This window comes from Oncorhynchus keta, unplaced genomic scaffold (assembly GCF_023373465.1).
Source record: "Oncorhynchus keta strain PuntledgeMale-10-30-2019 unplaced genomic scaffold, Oket_V2 Un_contig_1509_pilon_pilon, whole genome shotgun sequence".
NCBI lineage: Eukaryota > Metazoa > Chordata > Actinopteri > Salmoniformes > Salmonidae > Oncorhynchus > Oncorhynchus keta.
Genome location: NW_026279127.1, coordinates 23,270 through 40,876, shown reverse-complemented (window position 1 = coordinate 40,876; position 17,607 = coordinate 23,270). Strand labels below are relative to the sequence as shown.

The window sequence follows — 17,607 nt, the reverse complement described above, 5'->3', positions numbered from 1 at the left end:
CTGGTAACAACACCTGACTCCATACTTCAGGCCACTGCCACAGATCAGATCCCCAAAGATCGTCTTTCTGCTTTACACAACCCATACGTTTACCGCGGAAACACTGAGTCAACCTTGTTGCTGTAACTGAGAATTTCCCTCCTTTTTCTGTATTTCCTGTTATGCAGAATAAAAATAACACCTCCCCCTAGTGGTTAAGACATAAACAGCAAGGCTCCCTGAGATCACCACGTGGGAATAATAAAAAAGATGTAATATGAATTACAATAACTACAGTAGGTACATCAAACCTCCATCCAAAGTACATTAAACCTCCAAAAATATATGTTCCAGTATCAGTATTTCCTTTTTCCTGAGGTAATAGACTCAACTGTTCAACACTTACAGCCAAATGTTTAATAGCCCCGGTATTCCCAGAGCACATTCTGGAAAGTCTCTAGTCACAGTGGTCACTTTATTAGGTACAACCATCTATGCATCTGGAGCAGCGTGAATTCAGAATAACTGATGAAGCTGGGAAAGGAGATGGACTGTTTAAGTCCAGTTGGAGTTACAGACAGTAAAAGCTGAGGTTTGGAATTATAAAATAAAATAAACAGATTTGAAACTTTTCTGAGTTACCAAACACCATCACAGACTGTGCTGTCATTTTGCACATTCTGAAGTTCAAACAAACAGAATACCTGAATACTTCTCTGCATGCTTTTAGTGTCCAGCAAGCCAAGACTACAGGACTTGATGTATGTAGGAGCAGTTTAGTATCGCGAATAGGGTGGTGAACCTAATAAAGTGACAACTGAGTGTAGATATCACAAACAACTCCTTATGAACAGTCTGTCTGTTATACGTTTGATCAATGGGTATAATGGTCAATCTGATCCCCAAGGTCCTCAGACTCACTTGAATATATGAGTTGGAGATAAATGAGAAAATGTGGAACCAGGACATTAAAACACTGGCAGAATTCTTTAATCCATTCACATAAAATGTCTTTTAATGTATAAATACCCTTCTAAGACCACTGTCTTTCTAGATGTTTTAGAAGGTTTGCAAATAGTTCTTTCTACAAGGAATGTGAATTGAAAGGGATTTGGTAATACCTATGTAGGTGACCTAGTTTCTCCACTGGTATAATGTGTGGTAGTTGCACACCTCCCTGCTGAAATATGTAGAGCTGATTTGGGCCAGTTTACTTCTTTTTTTTTTTTTATGATCTTTTGTGGAAAAAACACATTGTCAAGTAGGCTTTGTGCTAACAGAGAGAGCAAATAGCATACGGACAGCCTGGTTGAAGTCCTAGTTTTTAATGGTTAGTGCCAGTAGATTGCAGAGGGGTTCACATACAGTTCAGAGGTCAATTATAATGTATACATTTAGGCCAAAAACCAAACATGTACAGTCCACTTCTTAAATTAGTGCTTTTTTTGTTACCGACCCTCTGGTATCTTTCAATACTAATATATTTATATATATATATAACACACACAGTAAATACTATGTTATGGTTCATTCTTAGTTTTCCTTATCTTCACTCTGCTTCTCTGGAATGTCCGTGTTGATCCTCTTGGTTATCTTGATCCATCCACCTGTCTTCCTTGTTCGTCAGTCCTGACCCCTTCATCACGTTGTTTTTCCCTCTAATTTCATGACTGAAGAAGCAGACTTTTCTGCCAGGTCCCTTCTAGTAGGGTACAACAGACTCGTTAAAACTTCGACCACACGCCCTCTAGACGGACTACATGCCCTCTATCGAATCTAAACGAAAGTTATAAAATAATGCTAGACATTTTATAGAATATATCATACCTAGTTTGTGACTAACTGTGAATGAGTTATTAATTTTTACTTTTTAAATGGCTTTTGGATGTCTGAATGTGTGAATATAAAGTCAAGTTACCCTCCTCGGTCGTTATCTCTGGGTGGAGGGCGCACAGGCTGCAACGCAGCTTCCAGCGTTTCTACGTGCATATAATACATTAGTGTCTCGTATATTTAAGTTACTGACAAACAAGTTTCACTTTCTCTTAAATACTTACCGTGATCCAGTCGTGGTGGTTTCGCAAGCCAATTTAACCGTTTCCGATGTTACTGCTTGCTATACGATGTAAAACATTTCAAAATAAAGCAAAAGAGAAAATGTATATTTTTTCAAACATTCTCTGTCGCCGTCGGAGCATGTGCCAGTGTATGCGCTTTCCCCAGTGATTGCCCCGATGCGCTCGACTATTTGGGAGAGCTCCGACGTGCCCCCCTCCCGGTGCCTTAATGCTGGGGTTATGTAGGGCCATTCTTTTCCCTTGAGGTTTAATTAAGGTCAGACAATTTCTTTCTCACATCAGCCACAGTTCTGTCTTGCTGCCCCACCTCGTTCACTGCAGCTCCCTCGCTACCTGTTGTGGTTTTGGAATGTCTGATGAATGGCTGTTGAATGTGTGAATGTAAAACCAACTTTACCTCGGTGGGATAAAGTGCGTGATGCTCCCAAATCAGCAGGTACCAGGAGTGAAGGGGAATGTTTGACCACAGGTGCCGAGGGTCCATCCACATTTGTGTCCATGTCCTGTGTTGACCGCCGAAGTCCTGCAAACCCAGAACGAGTTGAACACATCGGTTGGGCAGATTGTGACTGAACTCGGAAGAATACGCAGGGTTTTGATTCATTTACATAATTCAATTGTTGGACGTTTGAGTAGTGGGTAGACCCTGGCCACATTGAGTAGTTGCATACGGGCATCGCAGATCTGAACATTCAATGAATGGAAATTCTTCCTGTTAACGTCCACATGTACATCTACAAGCGGTGAGCGTAAGGCAATATGCGTGCAGGCAACTGCACCGATGACCCATGGGAAATTAAATGAGCGGACAAACTCGACTTTGACGCGCGCCTGTTCGTCGGCTGTAAAATGGGAAACTAGTGTATGTAATGTATCTCGTGGACTATGTGTAGAATCGCCTCGATCACTTGTGGCAGGATGCGGCTGAATGGTGGCTGTGATATACCCGACCTGTCACTAATTTCCCCCTGGAATGTCCCAGTAGCGAGGAATCCCAGAGTGGACAGTAGGGACAGAGTGGACAGTACTTGGATAGATACGGGTATGGTATGATTACAGGTGTCTTCCTTTCCAGATTAGGGGCTTAATCCGAACATTTCTTGGGAGTCTATAGCGATGTATAAACCATGGATCATAATGCGCAAATAAAGTCATTCCGGTCCCTGAAAACTCTCTTCCTTCTAAAAGCACGGTTTTCAATGTCTTCCACTAAAACAAGAACAGCCATTATGTTATGTTTTCTAATTTGACACACTATTTATAGAACACTGCATCCTGTTTTTAATTCAACACACCTTGTGTCTGGCAATTAATTCCTCACACTGATAATTCCTAACAAATTGTTCATAAAGCTAATACAAAAGTTCACCACAGGCTTGGATGCCTATGCTCCCCTTACCCCTTACGTAACCAGCAGGAAAATCACTTCAAGTCCAGACTTTGCGTAGAGATAAGATCATTTCCATGTCAAAGTAAAAGGTTTTATAAACGACTACTTATACAGTGGTTTTCTGCACAAGTCCGTTTTATAAATGAGGCCCCTGAAGTGCTGGTACTGCCTGATCTGTGGCAGTGGCCTGAAGTATGGAGTCGGGTGTTGGTACCAGCCATAGCTTTCCACCAGCACCACACCATCCTCCAATCCAACCAGCCGTGAGATGTTGACCCTTGTCACAGTGCTGTCTTTCACAACACCAGCAATCTCAGACAAAGTGTTGACTCTGGTCTTTCTGAAGCGCTGCTTGATGAGGCCCGAAGCACCAGGCGGGGATAAACTTGGTGTGGCCTGTGATCAGGAATTTGATTGTATTTGTATTTATTTAACCTTTATTTAACTAGGAAAGTCAGTTAAGAACAAATTCTTATTTACAATTACGGCCTACCAAAAGGCAAAAGGCCTCCTGCGGGGACGGGGGACGAAAAATAATCAAATCAAAATGTAGGACAAAACACATGGACAAGAGAGACAGCACTACATGAAGAGAATCCTAAGACAACAACATAGCATGGCAGTAACACATGACAACACAGCATGGTAGCAACACCACATAACAGCATGGTAGCAACACATGACAACACAGCATGGTAGTAACACCACATAACAACATGGTAGCAACACCACACGGCAACAGCACAAACATGGTACAAACATTATAGGGCACAGACAACAGCACAAACATGGTACAAACATTATAGGGCACAGACAACAGCACAAACATGGTACAAACATTATAGGGCACAGACAACAGCACAAACATGGTACAAACATTATAGGGCACAGACAACAGCACAAAAGGCAAAAAAAATAGAGACAACAAAGATGTGAAGGTCAAGACTGTAGTGGAGCTTGTGTATGGTCTGCCAGTCACAATACCAGAACACAAAAGACTGTAGTGGAGCTTGTGTATGGTCTGCCAGTCACAATACCAGAACACAAAAGACTGTAGTGGAGCTTGTGTATGGTCTGCCAGTCACAATACCAGAACACAAAAGACTGTAGTGGAGCTTGTGTATGGTCTGTGTATGAACACAAAAGTGTTCTTGTTTTGGCCACTGCAGTTGTCACAATTCAGGTCCCCACATGTTCCCCCAACTCCGTAGTTGGTGAAGAAATGGTGCATGTAGTTGATGACCTGGCTGCATAGTGTCAGAACGATGCAGTGCATCTGCAAACAACAAGAACATTAAGATAAAGATTTATATAATAGCCCCAGATATGAGGTTTACATCTAATTGTTGCTTAAGATGAATTAGTGAGTATGATACTGTTTACACAATTTTACAATGTGATTTTGGACTGTTTAATGAAGGAAAACTCAAAAAGGGAATTGGATTTGAACTAAATCAGAGGACCGTCCCTGAGCCCAGTTAGGGTCAGACATCCTGGACCGTCCCTGAGCCCAGTTAGGGTCAGACATCCTGGACCGCCCCTGAGCACAGTTAGGGTCAGACATCCTGGACCGCCCCATGGCCCAGTTAGGGCCAGACATCCTGGACCGCCCCTGAGCCCAGTTAGGGTCAGACATCCTGGACCGCCCCTGAGCACAGTTAGGGTCAGACATCCTGGACCGCCCCTGAGCCCAGTTAGGGTCAGACATCCTGGACCGCCCCTGAGCCCAGTTAGGGTCAGACATCCTGGACCGCCCCTGAGCCCAGTTAGGGTCAGACATCCTGGACCGCCCCTGAGCCCAGTTAGGGTCAGACATCCTGGACCGCCCCTGAGCCCAGTTAGGGTCAGACATCCTGGACCGCCCCTGAGCCCAGTTAGGGTCAGACATCCTGGACCGCCCCTGAGCCCAGTTAGGGTCAGACATCCTGGACCGCCCCTGATCCCAGTTAGGGTCAGACATCCTGGACCGCCCCTGAGCCCAGTTAGGGTCAGACATCCTGGACCGCCCCTGAGCCCAGTTAGGGTCAGACATCCTGGACCGCCCCTGAGCCCAGTTAGGGTCAGACATCCTGGACCGCCCCTGAGCCCAGTTAGGGTCAGACATCCTGGGACAGCCCTTTTCTGCCATTCCGAATAAAACCCCCACTCGGGTTTTCGATCAGCAGACCGAGCTTACCTCAATTACGAGATGGCTAAAGGTTGCAGACCATGTTTTTCTCCATTAGGGGAGACAAAGGTTGAAGACCATTGCTGAATCTTTTAACCATACCACGTGGTTAAACTCTTAGACTACCGATACCGACAGAATAAGAACAAGTCTTTGATATTAATTACTAGTCTGCAGCTAGGAATTCGGTATCATTGAACGCGAAGAATGACAACCGCCGAAACCTCCATTCTATAACAAATGTCACTCTGAACTATCCCTTATAACCACGACAGAGAGAGAGAGAGAGGGAGAGAGACGGACAATTCTACAAAAGAAATTAACTTTTCACCAGCGATCAAGACGACACACTGAGCGTAAACATATATATTGATTGCAATTATTCCCGAATGAGAGTTCATTTCGGTTGTTATAATTATCACTTTGTAGTGACTTCTTAGGTCGACCCCCATTTCCCCTTTTGTCTAACAAGCCGCCATGCTGGTTTAGCCCTCTAGGGCACATTCTCATTTCATATAACCACATTTACCTTGTTTGTATGTTTGTTTATGCATTTCTGTGAATTACTTAGTTCGTAATAAATAAATGATTTAAGACAATTGATGTATGGATGAGTCATAGTGAAGATACCCAACAGTTTACGATGTTTGGAATAAGACTAACGTGAGGTAAAGTAAATAATTCATTAATTCGAAGACTAATTGATCAGATAAAATATCTGAAAAGTTAGTTTAGGAAATGATAACTTTATATTTTTCCTTGGTGCCCCGACGTCCTAGTAATTACAGTTACATGATTAATCAGTCTGATCGTGTAATAACTAATTACAGGGAATCTTTGATAAAAACTACTTTCCATGTCTCTTGTCGTCCCATCTAGTGGTGGTTCTGTCTCTTGTTGTCCCATCTAGTGGTGGTTCTGTCTCTTGTTGTCCCATCTAGTGGTGGTTCTGTCTTTTGTTGTCCCATCTAGTGGTGGTTCTGTCTCTTGTTGTCCCATCTAGTGGTGGTTCTGTCTCTTGTTGGCCCATCTAGTGGTGGTTATGTCTCTTGTTGGCCCATCTAGTGGTGGTTCTGTCTCTTGTTGTCCCATCTAGTGGTGGTTCTGTCTCTTGTCCCATCTAGTGGTGGTTCTGTCTCTTGTTGTCCCATCTAGTGGTGGTTCTGTCTCTTGTCCCATCTAGTGGTGGTTCTGTCTCTTGTTGTCCCATCTAGTGGTGGTTCTGTCTCTTGTTGTCCCATCTAGTGGTGGTTCAGTCTCTTGTTGTCCCATCTAGTGGTGGTTCTGTCTCTTGTTGTCCCATCTAGTGGTGGTTCTGTCTCTTGTTGTCCCATCTAGTGGTGGTTCTGTCTCTTGTTGTCCCATCTAGTGGTGGTTCTGTCTCTTGTTGTCCCATCTAGTGGTGGTTCTGTCTCTTGTTGTCCCATCTAGTGGTGGTTCTGTCTCTTGTTGTCCCATCTAGTGGTGGTTCTGTCTCTTGTTGTCCCATCTAGTGGTGGTGGGGGACGTGGCCTTAGCAGTGGCCGACGGTGTCACGTGGCGACGATCGAGAATATGACCGAGGCTACGATCGCTATGACAACAGGGACTACTACCGGTCATAGAGGTGTGGTATACACCTGTTCTGGATTATTGGACCTGAATTAAAAGTGAATGACAATAGAAAATACTATTTTACCTCGATAGGGAAGTGAATTTCCTGTTCGACGTCCAACAGTATGATTTTGTCAAAGTAAATGAAAATAAAAGCACCGTTGAGGACCACTTTGGAAAGAAGTATTTTCAGTAATGCTTTCAAATACATGCTAATCAGCAGCATGACTGCCAGACATGAAAACCACAAATACATGCTAATCATCAGCATGACTGCCAGACATGAAAACCACAAATACATGCTAATCAGCAGCATGACTGCCAGACATGAAAACCACAAATACATGCTAATCATCATCAGCATGACTGCCAGACATGAAAACCACAAATACATGCTAATCATCATCAGCATGACTGCCAGACATGAAAACCACAAATACATGCTAATCATCATCAGCATGACTGCCAGACATGAAAACCACAAATACATGCTAATCATCATCAGCATGACTGCCAGACATGAAAACCACAAATACATGCTAATCATCATCAGCATGACTGCCAGACATGAAAACCACAAATACATGCTAATCATCATCAGCATGACTGCCAGACATGAAAACCACAAATACATGCTAATCAGCAGCATGACTGCCAGACATGAAAACCACAAATACATGCTAATCATCATCAGCATGACTGCCAGACATGAAAACCACAAATACATGCTAATCATCAGCAGCATGACTGCCAGACATGAAAACCACAAATACATGCTAATCATCATCAGCATGACTGCCAGACATGAAAACCACAAATACATGCTAATCATCATCAGCATGACTGCCAGACATGAAAACCACAAATACATGCTAATCATCAGCATGACAGCATGACTGCCAGACATGAAAACCACAAATACATGCTAATCATCAGCAGCATGACTGCCAGACATGAAAACCACAAATACATGCTAATCATCATCAGCATGACTGCCAGACATGAAAACCACAAATACATGCTAATCATCAGCATGACTGCCAGACATGAAAACCACAAATACATGCTAATCATCATCAGCATGACTGCCAGACATGAAAACCACAAATACATGCTAATCATCATCAGCATGACTGCCAGACATGAAAACCACAAATACATGCTAATCATCATCAACATGACTGCCAGACATGAAAACCACAAATACATGCTAATCATCAGCATGACTGCCAGACATGAAAACCACAAATACATGCTAATCATCAGCAGCATGACTGCCAGACATGAAAACCACAAATACATGCTAATCATCAGCATGACTGCCAGACATGAAAACCACAAATATATGCTAATCATCAGCAGCATGACTGCCAGACATGAAAACCACAAATACATGCTAATCATCATCAGCATGACTGCCAGACATGAAAACCAGAAATACATGCTAATCATCATCAGCATGACTGCCAGACATGAAAACCACAAATACATGCTAATCATCATCAGCATGACTGCCAGACATGAAAACCACAAATACATGCTAATCATCATCAGCATGACTGCCAGACATGAAAACCACAAATACATGCTAATAATCATCAGCATGACTGCCAGACATGAAAACCACAAATACATGCTAATCATCATCAGCATGACTGCCAGACATGAAAACCACAAATACATGCTAATAATCATCAGCATGACTGCCAGACATGAAAACCACAAATACATGCTAATAATCATCAGCATGACTGCCAGACATGAAAACCACAAATACATGCTAATCATCAGCAGCATGACTGCCAGACATGAAAACCACAAATACATGCTAATCATCAGCATGACTGCCAGACATGAAAACCACAAATACATGCTAATCATCATCAGCATGACCGTCAGACATATTATAATAGAGACAGTAGATCTAGCTGGTCTGTCATAATACAATAGAGACAGTAGATCTAGCTGGTCTGTCATATTATAATAGAGATAGTAGATCTAGCTGGTCTGTCATACTATAATAGAGACAGTAGAACTAGCTGGTCTGTCATAATATAAGAGAGACAGTAGATCTAGCTGGTCTGTCAGTATATAATAGAGACATAGACACAGAGACAGTAGATCTAGCTGGTCTGTCATAAAATAATAGAGACAGTAGATCTAGCTGGTCTGTCATAAAATAATAGAGACAGTAGATCTAACTGGTCTTTCAGATTATAATAGAGACAGTAGATCTAGCTGGTCTGTCAAAATATAATAGAAACAGTAGCTTGAGCTGGTCTGTCAAATTATAATAGAGACAGTAGATCTAGCTGATCTGTCATAATATAATAGAGACAGTAGATCTAGCTGGTCTGTCATAATATAATAGAGACAGTAGATCTAGCTGGTCTGGCATAATACAATAGAGACACTAGATCTAGCTGGTCTGTCATACTATAATAGAGACAGTAGATCTAGCTGGTCTTTCATATTATAATAGAGACAGTAGATACAGCTGATCTGTCATAATATAATAGAGACAGTAGATCTAGCTGGACTATCATAAAACAGTAGAGACAGTATATTTAGCTGGTCTGTCATAATACAATAGAGACAGTAGATCTAGCTGGTCTTTCATATTATAATAGAGACAGTAGATACAGCTGATCTGTCATAATATAATAGAGACAGTAGATCTAGCTGGACTGTCATAAAACAGTAGAGACAGTATATTTAGCTGGTCTGTCATAATACAATAGAGACAGTAGATCTAGCTGGTCTGTCATAATACAATAGAGACAGTAGATCTAGCTGGTCTGTCATAATATAATAGAGACAGTAGATCTAGCTGGTCTGTCATACTATAATAGAGACAGTAGAACTAGCTGGTCTGTCATAATATAATAGAGACAGTGGATCTAGCTGGTCTGTCATAATATAAGAGAGACAGTAGATCTAGCTGGTCTGTCAGTATATAATAGAGACATAGACACAGAGACAGTAGATCTAGCTGGTATGTCATAAAATAATAGAGACAGTACATCTAGCTGGTCTTTCATATTATAATGGAGACAGTAGATACAGCTCGTCTGTCATATTACAATAGAGACAGTAGATCTAGCTGGTCTGTCATAATATAATAGAGACAGTAGATTTAGCTGATCTGTCATAATATAATAGAGACAGTAGATCTAGCTGGTCTGTCATAATATAATAGAGACAGTAGATCTAGCTGGTCTGTCATACTATAATAGAGACAGTAGAACTAGCTGGTCTGTCATAATATAATAGAGACAGTAAATCTAGCTGGTCTGTCATAATATAATAGAGACAGTAGATCTAGCTGGTCTGTCATAAAACAGTAGAGAGGGTAGATCTAGCTGGTCTGTCAAATTATAATAGAAACAGTAGCTCTTGCTGGTCTGTCAAATTATAATAGAGACAGTAGATCTAGCTTGTCTGACATAATATAATAGAGACAGTTACCTAGCTGGTCTGTCATAATACAATAGAGACAGTAGATTTAGCTGGTCTGTCATAATATAATAGAGACAGTAGATCTAGCTGGTCTGTCAAATTATAATAGAAACAGTAGCTCTAGCTGGTCTGTCAAATTATAATAGAGACAGTAGATCTAGCTGATCTGTCATAATATAATAGAGACAGTAGATGTAACTGGTCTGTCATATTATAATAGAGACAGTGGATACAGCTGATCTGTCATAATATAATAGAGACAGTGGATCTAGCTGGTCTGTCATAATATAAGAGAGACAGTAGATCTCGCTGGTCTGTCATAATATAATAGAGACAGTAGATCTAGCTGGTCTGTCATAAAACAGTAGAGAGGGTAGATCTAGCTGGTCTGTCAAATTATAATAGAAACAGTAGCTCTTGCTGGTCTGTCAAATTATAATAGAGACAGTAGATCTAGCTTGTCTGACATAATATAATAGAGACAGTGGATCTAGCTGGTCTGTCAAATTATAATAGAGACAGTAGAACTAGCTGGTCTGTCATAATATAATAGAGACAGTGGATCTAGCTGGTCTGTCATAATATAATAGAGACAGTAGAACTAGCTGGTCTGTCATAATATAATAGAGACAGTGGATCTAGCTGGTCTGTCATAATATAATAGAGACAGTAGATCTAGCTGGTCTGTCATAATACAATAGAGACAGTAGATCTAGCTGGTCTGTCATATTATAATAGAGATAGTAGATCTAGCTGGTCTGTCATACTATAATAGAGACAGTAGAACTAGCTGGTCTGTCATAATATAAGAGAGACAGTAGATCTAGCTGGTCTGTCAGTATATAATAGAGACATAGACACAGAGACAGTAGATCTAGCTGGTCTGTCATAAAATAATAGAGACAGTAGATCTAACTGGTCTTTCAGGTTATAATAGAGACAGTAGATCTAGCTGGTCTGTCAAAATATAATAGAAACAGTAGCTTGAGCTGGTCTGTCAAATTATAATAGAGACAGTAGATCTAGCTGATCTGTCATAATATAATAGAGACAGTAGATCTAGCTGGTCTGTCATAATATAATAGAGACAGTAGATCTAGCTGGTCTGGCATAATACAATAGAGACACTAGATCTAGCTGGTCTGTCATACTATAATAGAGATAGTAGATCTAGCTGGTCTTTCATATTAAAATAGAGACAGTAGATACAGCTGATCTGTCATAATATAATAGAGACAGTAGATCTAGCTGGACTGCCATAAAACTGTAGAGACAGTAGATCTAGCTGGTCTGTCAAAATATAATAGAGACAGTAGATCTAGCTGATCTGTCATAATATAATAGAGACAGTAGATCTAGCTGGTCTGTCATACTATAATAGAGACAGTAGAACTAGCTGGTCTGTCATAATATAATAGAGACGGTGGATCTAGCTGGTCTGTCATAATATAAGAGAGACAGTAGATCTAGCTGGTCTGTCAGTATATAATAGAGACATAGACACAGAGACAGTAGAACTAGCTGGTATGTCATTAAATAATAGAGACAGTACATCTAGCTGGTCTTTCATATTATAATAGAGACAGTAGATACAGCTTGTCTGTCATATTACAATAGAGACAGCAGATACAGCTCGTCTATCATAATATAATAGAGACAGTAGATCTAGCTGGTCTGTCATAATATAATAGAGACAGTAGATTTAGCTGATCTGTCATAATATAATAGAGACAGTAGATCTAGCTGGTCTGTCAAAATATAATAGAGAAAGTACATCTAGCTGATCTGTCATAATATAATAGAGACAGTAGATCGAGCTGGTCTGTCATACTATAATAGAGACAGTAGAACTAGCTGGTCTGTCATAATATAATAGAGACAGTGGATCTAGCTGGTCTGTCATAATATAATAGAGACAGTAGATCTAGCTGATCTGTCATAATATAATAGAGATAGTAGATCTAGCTGGTCTGTCATAATATAATAGAGACAGTAGATTTAGCTGATCTGTCATACTATAATAGAGACAGTAGATCTAGCTGGTCTGTCATAATATAATAGAGACAGTAGATCTAGCTGGTCTGTCATACTATAATAGAGACAGTAGAACTAGCTGGTCTGTCATAATATAATAGAGACAGTAAATCTAGCTGGTCTGTCATAATATAATAGAGACAGTAGATCTAGCTGGTCTGTCATAAAACAGTAGAGAAGGTAGATCTAGCTGGTCTGTCAAATTATAATAGAAACAGTAGATCTAGCTGGTCTGTCAAATTATAACAGAAACAGGAGCTCTTGCTGGTCTGTCAAATTATAATAGAGACAGTAGATCTAGCTTGTCTGACATAATATAATAGAGACAGTTACCTAGCTGGTCTGTCATAATACAATAGAGACAGTAGATTTAGCTGGTCTGTCATAATATAATAGAGACAGTAGATCTAGCTGGTCTGTCAAATTATAATAGAAACAGTAGCTCTAGCTGGTCTGTCAAATTATAATAGAGACAGTAGATCTAGCTGATCTGTCATAATATAATAGAGACAGTAGATCTAGCTGGTCTGTCATAATATAATAGAGACAGTAGATCTAGCTGATCTGTCATAATATAAGAGAGACAGTAGATCTCACTGGTCTGACATATTATAATAGAGACAGTAGATGTAGCTGGTCTGTCATATTATAATAGAGACAGTGGATACAGCTGACCTGTCATAATATAATAGAGACAGTAGATCTAGCTGGTCTGTCATACTATAATAGAGACAGTAGAACTAGCTGGTCTGTCATAATATAATAGAGACAGTGGATCTAGCTGGTCTGTCATAAAACAGTAGAGAGGGTAGATCTAGCTGGTCTGTCAAATTATAATAGAAACAGTAGATCTAGCTGGTCTGTCAAATTATAATAGAAACAGTAGCTCTTGCTGGTCTGTCAAATTATAATAGAGACAGTAGATCTAGCTTGTCTGACATAATATAATAGAGACAGTTACCTAGCTGGTCTGTCATAATACAATAGAGACAGTAGATTTAGCTGGTCTGTCATAATATAATAGAGACAGTAGATCTAGCTGGTCTGTCAAATTATAATAGCGTAAAGAGACAGTAGCATCTAGCTGGTCTGTCAAATTATAATAGAAACAGTAGCTCTTGCTGGTCTGTCAAATTATAATAGAGACAGTAGATCTAGCTTGTCTGACATAATATAATAGAGACAGTTACCTAGCTGGTCTGTCATAATACAATAGAGACAGTACATTTAGCTGGTCTGTCATAATATAATAGAGACAGTAGATCTAGCTGGTCTGTCAAATTATAATAGAAACAGTAGCTCTAGCTGGTCTGTCAAATTATAATAGAGACAGTAGATCTAGCTGATCTGTCATAATATAATAGAGACAGTAGATCTAGCTGGTCTGTCATAATATAATAGAGACAGTAGATCTAGCTGATCTGTCATAATATAACAGAGACAGTAGATCTCACTGGTCTGACATATTATAATAGAGACAGTAGATGTAGCTGGTCTGTCAAATTATAATAGAGACAGTAGAACTAGCTGGTCTGTCATAATATAATAGAGACAGTGGATCTAGCTGGTCTGTCATAATATAATAGAGACAGTAGAACTAGCTGGTCTGTCATAATATAATAGAGACAGTAGATCTAGCTGGTCTGTCATAATACAATAGAGACAGTAGATCTAGCTGGTCTGTCATATTATAATAGAGATAGTAGATCTAGCTGGTCTGTCATACTATAATAGAGACAGTAGAACTAGCTGGTCTGTCATAATATAAGAGAGACAGTAGATCTAGCTGGTCTGTCAGTATATAATAGAGACATAGACACAGAGACAGTAGATCTAGCTGGTCTGTCATAATATAATAGAGACAGTAGATCTAGCTGGTCTGTCATATTATAATAGAGATAGTAGATCTAGCTGGTCTGTCATACTATAATAGAGACAGTAGAACTAGCTGGTCTGTCATAATATAAGAGAGACAGTAGATCTAGCTGGTCTGTCAGTATATAATAGAGACATAGACACAGAGACAGTAGATCTAGCTGGTCTGTCATAAAATAATAGAGACAGTAGATCTAGCTGGTCTGTCATAAAATAATAGAGACAGTAGATCTAACTGGTCTTTCAGATTATAATAGAGACAGTAGATCTAGCTGGTCTGTCAAAATATAATAGAAACAGTAGCTTGAGCTGGTCTGTCAAATTATAATAGAGACAGTAGATCTAGCTGGTCTGTCATAATATAATAGAGACAGTAGATCTAGCTGGTCTGTCATAATATAATAGAGACAGTAGATCTAGCTGGTCTGTCATAATACAATAGAGACACTAGATCTAGCTGGTCTGTCATACTATAATAGAGACAGTAGATCTAGCTGGTCTTTCATATTATAATAGAGACAGTAGATACAGCTGATCTGTCATAATATAATAGAGACAGTAGATCTAGCTGGACTGTCATAAAACAGTAGAGACAGTATATTTAGCTGGTCTGTCATAATACAATAGAGACAGTAGATTTAGCTGGTCTGTCATATTATAATAGAGACAGTAGATACAGCTGATCTGTCATAATATAATAGAGACAGTAGATCTAGCTGGTCTGTCATAAAACAGTAGAGACAGTAGATTTAGCTGGTCTGTCATAATATAATAGAGACAGTAGATCTAGCTGGACTGTCATAAAACAGTAGAGACAGTAGATCTAGCTGGTCTGTCATAATATAATAGAGACAGTAGATCTAGCTGGTCTGTCATACTATAATAGAGACAGTAGAACTAGCTGGTCTGTCATAATATAATAGAGACAGTGGATCTAGCTGGTCTGTCATAATATAAGAGAGACAGTAGATCTAGCTGGTCTGTCAGTATATAATAGAGACATAGACACAGAGACAGTAGATCTAGCTGGTCTGTCATAAAATAATAGAGACAGTACATCTAGCTGGTCTTTCAGATTATAATACAGCTGGTCTGACATATTATAATAGAGACAGTAGATACAGCTGGTCTGACATATTATAATAGAGACAGTAGATTTAGCTGATCTGCCATAATACAATAGAGACAGTAGATCTAGCTGGTCTCGCATAATACAATAGAGACACTAGATCTAGCTGGTCTGTCATACTATAATAGAGACAGTAGAACTAGCTGGTCTGTCATAATATAATAGAGACAGTAAATCTAGCTGGTCTGTCATAATATAATAGAGACAGTAGATCTAGCTGGTCTGTCATAAAACAGTAGAGAGGGTAGATCTAGCTGGTCTGTCAAATTATAATAGAAACAGTAGCTCTTGCTGGTCTGTCAAATTATAATAGAGACAGTAGATCTAGCTTGTCTGACATAATATAATAGAGACAGTTACCTAGCTGGTCTGTCATAATACAATAGAGACAGTAGATTTAGCTGGTCTGTCATAATATAATAGAGACAGTAGATCTAGCTGGTCTGTCAAATTATAATAGAAACAGTAGCTCTAGCTGGTCTGTCAAATTATAATAGAGACAGTAGATCTAGCTGATCTGTCATAATATAATAGAGACAGTAGATGTAACTGGTCTGTCATATTATAATAGAGACAGTGGATACAGCTGATCTGTCATAATATAATAGAGACAGTGGATCTAGCTGGTCTGTCATAATATAAGAGAGACAGTAGATCTCGCTGGTCTGTCATAATATAATAGAGACAGTAGATCTAGCTGGTCTGTCATAAAACAGTAGAGACAGTAGATCTAGCTGGTCTGTCAAATTATAATAGAAACAGTAGCTCTTGCTGGTCTGTCAAATTATAATAGAGACAGTAGATCTAGCTTGTCTGACATAATATAATAGAGACAGTGGATCTAGCTGGTCTGTCAAATTATAATAGAGACAGTAGAACTAGCTGGTCTGTCATAATATAATAGAGACAGTGGATCTAGCTGGTCTGTCATAATATAATAGAGACAGTAGAACTAGCTGGTCTGTCATAATATAATAGAGACAGTGGATCTAGCTGGTCTGTCATAATATAATAGAGACAGTAGATCTAGCTGGTCTGTCATAATATAATAGAGACAGTAGATCTAGCTGGTCTGTCATATTATAATAGAGATAGTAGATCTAGCTGGTCTGTCATACTATAATAGAGACAGTAGAACTAGCTGGTCTGTCATAATATAAGAGAGACAGTAGATCTAGCTGGTCTGTCATATATAATAGAGACATAGACACAGAGACAGTAGATCTAGCTGGTCTGTCATAAAATAATAGAGACAGTAGATCTAACTGGTCTTTCAGGTTATAATAGAGACAGTAGATCTAGCTGGTCTGTCAAAATATAATAGAAACAGTAGCTTGAGCTGGTCTGTCAAATTATAATAGAGACAGTAGATCTAGCTGATCTGTCATAATATAATAGAGACAGTAGATCTAGCTGGTCTGTCATAATATAATAGAGACAGTAGATCTAGCTGGTCTGGCATAATACAATAGAGACAGTAGATCTAGCTGGTCTGTCATACTATAATAGAGACAGTAGATCTAGCTGGTCTTTCATATTATAATAGAGACAGTAGATACAGCTGATCTGTCATAATATAATAGAGACAGTAGATCTAGCTGGACTGCCATAAAACTGTAGAGACAGTAGATCTAGCTGGTCTGTCAAAATATAATAGAGACAGTAGATCTAGCTGGTCTGTCATAATATAATAGAGACAGTAGATCTAGCTGGTCTGTCATACTATAATAGAGACAGTAGAACTAGCTGGTCTGTCATAATATAATAGAGACAGTGGATCTAGCTGGTCTGTCATAATATAAGAGAGACAGTAGATCTAGCTGGTCTGTCAGTATATAATAGAGACATAGACACAGAGACAGTAGAACTAGCTTGTATGTCATTAAATAATAGAGACAGTACA

At 39.5% G+C, this 17,607-nt stretch overlaps 1 long non-coding RNA gene across 1 annotated transcript; it reads right to left on the bottom strand.

Moving 5' to 3' along the window:
• Nucleotides 1-1,288: 1,288 nt before the first annotated feature.
• Nucleotides 1,289-3,284, bottom strand: LOC118381632 (uncharacterized). The gene is made up of 5 exons (XR_004825146.2): nt 2,666-3,284; nt 2,455-2,580; nt 2,037-2,095; nt 1,898-1,958; nt 1,289-1,681 (listed from the first exon to the last, which is right to left on the bottom strand). It is a non-coding gene; the product is annotated as an uncharacterized LOC118381632 (long non-coding RNA).
• Between the last annotated feature and the right edge of the window lie 14,323 nt (nt 3,285-17,607).